Source organism: Podarcis melisellensis (assembly GCF_964234715.1).
Source record: "Podarcis melisellensis genome assembly, chromosome: 7".
In the NCBI taxonomy this organism is placed as follows: domain Eukaryota; kingdom Metazoa; phylum Chordata; class Lepidosauria; order Squamata; family Lacertidae; genus Podarcis; species Podarcis melisellensis.
This window is the reverse complement of record NC_138539.1, coordinates 42975526-42986909: the sequence shown is the minus strand read 5'-3', so window position 1 is coordinate 42986909 and position 11384 is coordinate 42975526. Positions and strand designations below refer to the sequence as shown.

Below are 11384 nucleotides of genomic sequence, written 5' to 3'. Positions count from 1 at the left end.
TGAGTAATGATATTCCAAAAAATATAAGGAAAAACTTTATGTATGCAATAGCCGCAGCAAGAGTCTTAATAGCAAAAGGTTGGAAAGGAGAATCCATTCCTACTAAGCTGGACTGGCAGACGAAAATGCTTGACTATGCTGAGCTAGCAAGAATGACAGGAAGACTTAGAGATGTTTCAGAACAAACATTTAATAGAGAATGGGAAACTCACAGAGTTTATCTAAAAGAACATTGTAAAAATTTAAATTCTTTGGTAGGTATGGATTGACGCCTGCATGACAGTAGGAAATAGTACAAAATCAATACAATTGAGACACTGTAGGAGAGACAAGGGAAAGTGTGGAGTCGAACACGCAATGTAGGAACCGCACTGGGGTGATCGGAAGTCACAATGGAATTTTTTATGTATGAATTGAATGTATTGCTTTTGGTAATATGTATGGATTTTGGACTGTTTTTGCTGATTGTTTTTCTCTGTTAAACAAAAAAAGCAGAAGGAAGGAAGGAAGGAAGGAAGGAAGGAAGGAAGGAAGGAAGGAAGGAAGGAAGAAAGAAAGAAAGAAAGAAAGAAAGAAAGAAAGAAAGAAAGAAAGAAAGAAAGAAGCCTACTGCACAAAGGTAAAATGCACATGAGTTTTTCCACCCACTTTTGCCTGTAGGCCTAGCCTACCCATCGCTCGCATGTGGCCTCTGGAAGGTTGACCAGAAGGCACTTTGGGCCTTGGGCAAAAAGGGTTCTTGACCTTTTGTTTTGTCTGCCTGTTTGCCCATTTTTCCAAACAATGTATCCACATGTGGGACTCTTATTTTGTGTGTGTGTGTGTAGATAGATAGATAGATAGATAGATAGATAGATAGATAGATGATAGATAGATGATAGATAGATAGATAGATAGATAGATAGATAGATAGATAGATAGATGATAGATAGATAGATGATAGATATAGATAGATAGATAGATAGATAGATAGATAGATAGATAGATAGATAGATAGATAGATAGATAGATGATAGATAGATGATAGATAGATAGATAGTTATAGATATATAGATATAGTGATGAGCTCTTAGCCTTCCTTGACAACTGAGCTAGTAGGCATCTTGGTCCTTCAGAATGAAAACAGTGAAGCCAGTGCAATTTATTGGGCCAAATTTAGTCATTCAATGCTGGCAGCAAGCTATCACGTCATATGAATCTCCTTTTCTGTGCTCAGGCGTGTTTAGCACAAAGAAGATGGTGCATTACTGCAATGGTCTGCTGCTTTTTCAAAACAAAGAAGTGTGAAGTTGAAGCAGATGTCGTGTTAATTAGATTATGGATAGGCAGTGCTGACAGGATCCAAGTTGTTTTTTTTAAAAAAAAAAGTCCAGAGGGAAACCAACAAATGAGAAATATAAGCTACCACTGGGAACTTGACAACCAAGAGGGAGTCATGGAATAACACGAGACAGGAATTGGTGTCTCATATATATGCATCTTTAAAGTGTTAGGATCTATGACAGGGATAGATAACCTGTGCCCCTCCAGATGTTGCTATACTACAGCTACCAACATCCATAAACGTTGGCCCAGCTGGCCGGGGCTTAAAGCACACCCATGTTTAAAGGAAACCAAGGCAAACAACATCACAGGGGTATGGAAAACAGTTTGACCCTCACAGAGCTACAATTCTCAGGATTCTTTGGGAAAGTCAGGTGCTTAAAATGTACACAGCCTGTGTTTTACAGTACCTTGTTGGCAATAGAAAGGATATATCATGTGTTGTTTCTTTCAGCAAGCAAAAGATTGCTTAACTGATCTTGCACTTTGATGAGATATCAGGAGAGACAGACAGGATAAAGGAAAGAAGACAGTACTGGCATTACTTTTTCATCACTTGACTGCCTGAATCCAAACTTTTTTGGCCTGCTATCAAAAAAACCCACACATCCCCCCCCCCATGTGATGAACAGCCCATTATTTTACTTTGAAAATCTGGTCACTCAAACTGCATCCCGCTTTTTGAAATCAAGATTTTGAAGGCTGCCTAGAGTATTATGCAGAGAATGTAGTAAGAGCATTTAAAATCCCTTCCAATTTCATTTTAAATCCTTCCATACAATTGCACCTTACTTTCTCAACCCAATTACTCTGGATTATTTTAAAACAATCACATTTCCTGTGGACCAGATTCTTTTGATACTCTAAGCTGCATTCCTTCTCTGGTCTCCTTAGAATCACACACAATCCACCCGCCCCCCTCCACCCGCCCAATCACTTTGGAAACAGTTTCAAGGACAAGCGTTGTAAAACTATGAACACCTGAGACGTCTTTAGATTGTGTTCATTCCTGTGTTAGCACCTCAGTAGTGCCTGCCTTTCATTATATAACAAAGAGGCATACAACAGTTATTCCATCACTGAATTCAACATAGGAAGGGTAATATTCCAGTTATCACATTTTGATTTAGATTCATAGGAAGGGATCCCAAGGATCATTTAGTCCAACAACTTGGAATCCATTCTCTTTATACAGAATAGCACACACACATTGCAAAGCCATTCTGTAGCTGTTTTTCAGTGGCGTGGAGCACCATGCTTAGGAAACAGCAAGGAGGTATGTTAAAATCCATCTTTAATGCACGGTGCCAGATAAGACATTATTGCTCCGCTTTAGTTCCAGTCTATAATAACAGCGCCCCACCTTACAGGGTTGTGGCACATAAACAGAATGAATAGAAATGGCAATCACAATAATTTCACATGACTGAGTCCTTGTTCCTCCTTTGTCTTTTCTTCTCCTCTCTTCCTTTTCATTGTTCATCTGTCTTCTTAAATGGTATTCCATTCATTACTCTGTTTGTGACCTGTCCAAATAAAGACCACAGACAGAGACACAATTGTTTAAAATTTGTTCTGCGGGAAATGTCTTTTCAGTTGCGCAAATGGTTCTTAGTGTCCTTTGGAATTTCAGTGAGAAATTTGGTACCCAGAAGAGTGCAAGTTTAAAATGCATGGGTGCAATCCAGATAAAGTTAAGCTATTTTAAACTTCATTGATTTCAATGTAAGAGAGTTAAGTGTGTGTTTAATTTTGACAGAATTGCACCCAAGTTAAAAAATGATAATTGCATTCTGGGTTAGTCTTTAAAGTGTGCTATCATTGATGGGTTATTCATGGGTGATTCTGAGTCAACTCACTGGGACAGTTTATTGTTGTACATTGCTTCTAAATTTAGTGTTGTATATGGTTTTAATTGTTTTAACCATATTTGTACAGCAGTTTTTAACGTTGTGAGTGTCCTCTATTTAAGAGGCTTCTCCTCTGCAGCCTCTTACAGTTGTTTTAACTGCGTGTCTTTGTTGGTTTTTAGCTCTTATCTGTTTTAATTATTAGTTTTTTATCCATCCATTATCTGTGTTTAATCTTGTATTTTATTCGGATGTTTTATGCCTGTTTCCTTGTCCTCATTTGCCCTAACAATTATCGGTCAAAAAATCCTAACTGCTATTTTATCTATATGCTTTTTTAATCCTGGTCTGTGACCGTAATAAAGTTCATTCAGATGGGTTATGATCAGATATTTGCTTGCACATTGAAATCCCCCTCCCATTTTATTTTTGTATTCCACTGAGTTAAAGATTCTGGCAACAATTCAGCAGAAATGCAAATGCATCTTAAGCTAATTGATTTAAGCAGGACATATGAGATCCATGACTAAAACTGCAGCTTAAGTCATGAGAATGAGTCCTAATGAACACAGTTGGACTTTTTCTGAGTATACCTGAATAAACACAGATTTGGTCTGCATCTCTCATTCCACAGCTTTCAGCGGGAATGAGTTGCAGATAATTTCGGCTGGATTGTTGCAGCCATAATTGCATACAGAATCACTATGCATTAATTTCTTTATAGCTACTCTTTTTCCTCTTGCAAATGTCTTGATAGAGATCCTTAGCGGTGTGAAATTACAAAAAAGATAGAAGGGAATAAATAATGCTTACAGTGGGATACACAAACAGAAGACTTGATAAACAGAAAGCTAATTTTATTTGCTTAAGTATTTATTTGCCTTTTGGCAAAAATAATTAGAACCCCCTCCCCCACCTCTTTCCAGAAATTAGAATAAACAAGATTGTCTTCCAGGTCTACATTTGGAAATGACCCAAGGAAGTCTGTTGGGGGGGTGCACATCAAAGCCTTGGCAAGGGACCAAACAAATTGAAGAGAAGCTTTTTGACGATGGAACTGGTAAGAGATTAAGCACCAGAAAATTACAACGAAGACTTCATTAGTGTTTAGCAAGATTCTGCTTGTGAAAGTAGAAGGGGGCAAGTAGCTGGAGACAGTTATTTTTACTGACACCACACTGCTTTCGTCTTATATAAAACCTCTGAGATGAATTCATTCTAATACACATCAGAGCACTGAAGCACAGAAGGAAGTCTTCAGCTCTAACTAGCAGTTCCCCCAAAAACAATGGTTGAACAATGACTTCCCACTTTTATTCACACTGATCTCATAACATTTCAAAGTTAATTATAGAACACCAAATATTTGGAGCAATATCCTTCTAAGGGAACAATCGAAAAGCAAATATCAACACAAGAATACTGTCACCGGATATGTATAATATTTTCTAAAACAAATGAAAAGAAAGTAATTAAGCCATATATAATTCCTTAACCAAGAATTTTCTTCAGAGGTACTGTGCTAACACTGATGAGCTTGGTTTTTTCCATATGATTCAACAAGAAACACAAAGCTTATTTTAAAAAAAAAATTGAAGTCAGATTCAACAAAGCCACTTTGGGTGCTGCAATGCAAAGAGTGATCCTCGCCACAACGTTAAAACAACAAATAAAAACATAGCCCATCTAGGCATTCCACATTTTCCAACAAAGCCTTTCGTTAAAAAAATATTGATGAAAAGCTTCATTAATAAATGAGCCTTTGGTTACTTCATGGTGGAATCATTGCTTGTCTTGCCCATCACACCACATCTTGGAATAATAGCTAACAATGTTTAATAGAATGGCTGTGAGTGTTCAGTTCTCCTACTCAAAGTCCAAGAGCTGTCTGAAATTCCCACCTGGTTATTGCTGTACTTTTAGTTCTAGGGCATACCATGAAGATGGTCTTTGGAAGACTGTTGCATTAGGCTAAACTGAAGATCCTGTTTTCCCGAGATGGCCAGGAATTCTACAACTTCCTGCAACAGCTGTTCATTTCTACCACTCCTGACAACGTGGTCCTCTTCCTATTATTGAAATTCACAGACATTTCCCAATAGTCCACCTTTGTCTGGCCTACTTTCCTCTCTTTGGTCGCTTCAGGCAAATTGTATATTCAGCTATCTCCTGATTTGTTCTCACACAAATTGTGTGGAGGTTATATGCCATTGCCATCAATTGCTTGTTCTCCTGCACTTTCCGCTGTAGCTTCCCATTACTTTTCCCACCTTGGATATCTTTTCTTTCTTTGGCTGGGTAGGTGAGATAAACCCATTGTGCAAGAGTGATATTTAGCCATTGCTGCTTATCACAATGCACTCACTTCCTTTGCCTTGGGGTATGAAGAAGCACTCTTATTGCACATTCCTGCTTTCTGCACCCCCACCAGCAGCAAGACAAGAACAGGAGGCAGGATGACTGCAAAGCAGGTAAAACTTTTGCCACTGTCTCCCTGCTTTCCTTTTTTTACTACTCCCTACTGAAGGAAAAAGGGATGCAGGTGGCGCTGTGGGTTAAACCTCTTGGGTTTGCCGACCAGAAGGTCAGTGGTTCGAATCCCCTCGACAGGGTGCGCTCCCGTTGCTCGGTCCCTGCTTCTGCCCACCTAGCAGTTTGAAAGCACATCAAAGTACAAGTAGATAAATAAGTACTGCTCTGGCGGAAGGGAAACAGTGTTTCCGTGTGCTGTTCTGGTTCGCCTGAAGCGGCTTAGTCATGCTGGTCACATGACCCAGAAGCTGTACACCGGCTCCCTCGGCCAATAAAGCGAGATGAGCGCCACAACCCCAGAGTTGGTCATGACTGGACCTAATGGTTAGGGGTCCCTTTACCTTTACTGAAGGGAAAGGAGAAATGCCCAACCACCCTGTACTCTGGACTAGGATGTTGACGACCGTGGACTCACCAATGTGGATGGATTTTGGACTGGGGAGGGGGGGCTGAAGTTTTGTTTTTCTGCTAATTAGTGGGTAGGAATATTGCTTTCTTTATTGTCTGAGGATTGCAAACATAGTTTGTGACTTTTCATGGGGCTGGTGTGTTATTTTTCTTTTCCCATTAGCTGTATGTTATATAAAATATTAATGTACAATATGATCCCCTCATTTTTCTATGGCATTATATATTTGCATATATTTTTCTTTAATGTAAGTCGCTTGGAGACCTTCTGGTGACAAGCGACTTTATTAACATAACAGAAAACATAACATAACATAACATAAAACATAACATAACAACATAACATAACATAACATATAACATAACATAACATAACACAACACAAAACATAACATAACATAACATAAAACATAACAACATAACATAACAACGTAACACAACACAACAACACTGTTCCTCCAGTCCAATCCAATAGGCAGAGTGGAACTTCCATTTTCCTTTGAGGCAAGCAAAGGGGAACACTGTTTTTTGCAACTGGACAGGTAGCAGACTCCTAGGGCAAGTCCTGAAATTCTTTGTACCTTTGTACCTTTGTACCTTTTCTTTGTACCAGACTCCTAGGGCAAGTCCTGAAATTCTCTCCAGGAGTCCCTACCTTCTCCTCAGCAGTGGTGAAATATCTACAGTAGAAGGAGAGTCACTTGAAACAAGCCTGGTTTCACAATCTAGTGCCTAGGATATGCAGATAAAATTCTCAGGACTCAAAACTCAAGAAAGGATGGAAATATATGTGTCAAGTTAAACCTTCATGGAATCATCATTATTAAAATAAAATATTGCACTCACAAGTCTACTGTAGGAAAACAAGTTAGGATCTTTAATTTGATACAGTGGAGTTGGCCAGCTACAGCTCAAAAGCTGCTCTGTCAGGAAAAGCACGGCTGAAAATTTGCAAATTGACATGCTTTGACTTTTCACTTCCAATTATCTCCTTGGTAACATTTGTTGCATTCATCACATATTCTGGCACCAGGGCAAGGCATAGAAATAGCCCTGAGTCTGGTTTTGTTTTGCATATTCAACGGCAGAATGTTTTGCATGCCTTTAAAGAAACTACCATTCATGTCGATTTAACCTTCTGCCATTGTTGGCATCTACTGGACCCCACTGCCCAACAAAAATCGACATGCAGCTTTTCAGGGGAAATTCTTTTCTTTTCAGACTATAGATATTATCGGGCGAGGATGAGGTCAAGCATTCTGCACTGCCTCCATTATTTTATATGTGGTAATCTTATAGAAGGGGGGAAGTGCCTTCAAATGTTATCAACTCTGATAGTCAGCAGCTAGGAACAAAGTTTTTAATAAGTAAGTTTCATAACACAAATTAATTAATTTTAAAACACTATAAATAAAATTAAGGCCAACTGGATTCCATGCTTTCCCCCATGGATCTGCTATTCTATTCCTAGGTAAGTGTCAGGCTGCCAGGCAAGGCTTACATTCCCCCTCCCTGTAGATAACAGCACAAAGTGAAAGCAGTCTTTTGCAGCAACAAACATTCAGCATCCATTCTCATAGTGCAGGTGCTCCCATTGAGTTCCTCCCACTTCCCTCTAGTTACTTCTGTCTTCCTGTCTCCTCACCACATGATCCCTCCACCACTGAGCCTTCTGAGAGGCTACCCTATCCAGACGCCTGACTCTCGGGCTCATGGGATGCATAGTTTCTAGTGAGGGAGATTCAACCAGCTCTCTCTCTCTCCCTGTTCTTCTCCCCTCGGTTGCTCTTCTCCCAGCTCAGCCCAACTGTCAGTTCCCAAACTGTGTCTGTCCATGAACAATTGCTCTAGGTCAATACTATCCTCCTGCTCCAGAGGAGCTTCAGGATTAGGCCCTTGAGCTCCCACCATTCTTCCTCAGAGCAATACCCTTCAGTCTAGTTCCTGACAGTAAACATGTAGTAATTTCTGAAAACAGAGATTGCATTTTACATGTTTTTACACATTTCTGGTTATCTTGATGAGTAGTGTTAACAGAATAGCCTTATCCTCTATACTGAATCTTTTAAAATGTACTTAATCTAGTTCCCAAGAAATAATCCTTCCAATAACAAGTTTCAAAGGTTAATATTATACTCCTTTCCATATATATTAAGCCTGCTATCTGTTCATTTCAGCAGACAACTTGAATTTTTGTTTTATGTGAAATTTTAATAGATGGAGTTTATTCATTTTATCTGTACCATTGCTGATTTTATAACTTCTTCGGTTATATCTCCCATATTGGGAGTATTGTCCATATTGGACAACACTACTTTATATAAATGTACAGTGTTGGAATCCAGTTCAAAGTGATGGCCCCTGCCTCTCCCAACTGCCACCAGAAGGGATTCTGCCTCTTCAGAACAAACATATGGAAATCAGGCACACTTGTTGTCTCCCTGCATGGATTGTATTCTTTTTAATGGATTGCTGTTTTAATTCATTATTCTTATTTTAAATATCTACTGGCAGAAAGTTCAGGACAGGCAATATTATTGGCCAAGAATGGGATGACAGTCTGTAAAGTAGCTCTAAATCTCCAAGTCTCTAAATCATGAAGCATAGATATTTATGGTACTGGAATGAACCTCCACACCAAGTGCAGAAGCAAGAAATGTCTAACTTCCAGATGTTGGGGGCAAACAACAGAACTGTATTGTATTTATGTATTTTATTATATTCATGGTCTGCTTGTGACCTTTCCAGAGCCACTTGGCTGGCCACTCTCAGAAACAAAATGGTCGGCTAGTTGGACCTATGCTCTGATCTAACAGGGCTACAGGAATTAAGGCAGGGGTAGTTGGCATGGCGGGTGGCACTGTGGTCTAAACCACAGAGCCTAGGGCTTGCCGATCAGAAGGTCGGCGGTTCAAATCCCTGCAATGGAGTGAGCTCCCGTTGCTCGGTCCCAGCTTCTGCCAAGCTAGCAGTTCGAAAGCAAAGTAAACGGCATTTCCGTGCACTGCTCTGGTTCACCAGAATGGCTTAGTCATGCTAGCCATATGACCTGGAAGCTGTACGCCGGCTACCTTGGCCAGTAAAGCAAGATGAGCTCCACAACCCCAGAGTCGTCCACGACTGGACCTAATGGTCAGGGATCCCTTTACCTTTGCCTAGTCAACATGACACCCTCCAGATGTTTCTACCCTCATCTGCCACATTCTGCATAGCCAATGGTCAGGAATGATGGGAGCTGTAGTTCAGACCATGAGGTTGTTTTATTAACCAATGATTAGAAGTCAGTGCATGCTGACTGAAGTTCAGAGGCTCATGGGCTACTCTCAAAGGGATTTTATTTGACTGTATCTCCATTATGCCCAACATCTTTGCCCTGGCCTTGGCTGTTCTTTCTGCCCCAGAATAAGTGGAGGGGAAAAAACAAACCCAACATAATGTTTGAGGAAAGGGCCTTTCTTGACATTTGCTGGGTTTGGGCATGAAAATAAAAGAGGCACAAAAATATTCAATAAAAATCCAAAGGTTAGATAAAACACAATTATTATTTCTAAAACTGGGAAGGTATTATTAGTTTCAGCTGCATGCCATTCCCCAAACTTCCTTGAATTACCTTGGTGTATTGTGATGTGAAGTGAAGGAGAGATCTTGCCTTAGGCACAAGATAAATAATGGCCTATTATTTGGTACAGACTGCATCAGGAAATGTCTACTCTCACTGGTTTTGCTCCACAGCTGAAAGAGGAGCAGAGAGGACAGTCTTACATCCATTGGGCTGGTGGAGAAAGCTAAAGTCTCGGGCTTTGTCAATGATTCGGCCTGAGTTTGAGTTCAACTGATACACAAATATAATGAAAGGGATGCTGCTAGTCCTGAAGACCTGAGAGAGAGAGAGAGAGAGAGAGAGAGAGAGAGAGAGAGAGAGAGAGAGAGAGAGATAATTGTGTAACCTTGGCTAACTGTGAAACAATTATTTTCCAAGGTTTTTTCTAATTATTATTAGCTGCACAAACCAACATGAGAAAGTGTGTGTGTACTAAAGAGGGGGTTGCATGTGGTTCCTGAGTAAGTAGATACATGTGTTCACATATTATTATGTGCTAATTATTATTATTATATTATATTATTATCTATATGCTCTTAGCTAATTTTTGCCTGCAACCTGATTTATATCACCGTCAGCAAGCATTTATCTTTGGCTGTGAAATTAGAGAAGAGGCTTCTGCCACTTACCAATTTAGCTGGGGCTGACAACTGGGGCATCTTTCCATGCTTATATCATGTCTTGCCCCATGAAAGAGAGAGAATTTTACAGAAGCAACTGAGAGGGTGCAAATACTCTTGGTTGCAACAAGAAGTGGCAATCACTCTGGAGCTGTTGGCTTGTGTACAAGGAATAAACAAAATTCACTACTGGACACAAAAAGTTGCCCTACTTTATCATTTGCCCATCTAGGTCATGTTGCAGGTATTAAATATTCCACAGTTTGAAGTGACTGGAAACATAAGAACTGACTCCTTTGGAATTTAAATATTGCCCAGGCCCATAGAAATACTATTCAAACTTTTACTGGCAGAACTTTCTTCAAAACAGCATTAAAACATAAAAAAAATCCATACAATATCTTGTGATGTCCAGCACAGGCTGAGCATCCTACTAAATATGAATTAATTCAAACAGAACTATAAGCAAAGGTCTCTCTCTCTCTCTCTCTCTCTCTCTCTCTCTCTCTCTCTCTCTCTCTCTCTCTATCCAGCCTGCTCTCCAGCCTCCAGGCTGTTTGTTCTCTCTTCAGGAGAGCCATTTACATGTATTCTTCTCTCTTTAGCATTCAGAGAGAAACTCCATTTGCATCTTCGCTGTATTAAGTTTTGGGAGGCAAAGATTCAAAGCAACACCCTTCACAATGGAGATTGCAACTCAATACCTCTCACATGATCCCACGTTACAACCCTCACATGTTAGCTACCAGAGAACAACAATCAGTTACTTAATCTTGTGGGGGAACACCCCAGTGTTAGCAATACACATTTAGCCATTTTGCATTACAAACCTCCATTAATGTATATACATCTTTCTTTTCTGTGTGAATTAAACCATTATACTTAACAGATCATTCCTGTCTGGCTAGCAGTGATCTGAAGCAGAGCTCTTGCCCAGCTCTGCTACCTGAGACAATTATATCCTGCCATTGAGCTGTGGCCCCTCATCTTATAGTCGGTTGTCAGATCATATTTGCAATTATACTATGCATTTATATGGGTACTGTCATT

General features: G+C 39.8%; 1 long non-coding RNA gene across 1 annotated transcript; it reads right to left on the bottom strand.

The window, feature by feature from the left end:
* Positions 1-6710: 6710 nt before the first annotated feature.
* Positions 6711-10478, bottom strand: LOC309374556. Its single transcript, XR_014170625.1, has 3 exons — positions 10344-10478; positions 9724-9990; positions 6711-6793 (listed from the first exon to the last, which is right to left on the bottom strand). It is a non-coding gene; the product is annotated as an uncharacterized lncRNA (long non-coding RNA).
* Between the last annotated feature and the right edge of the window lie 906 nt (positions 10479-11384).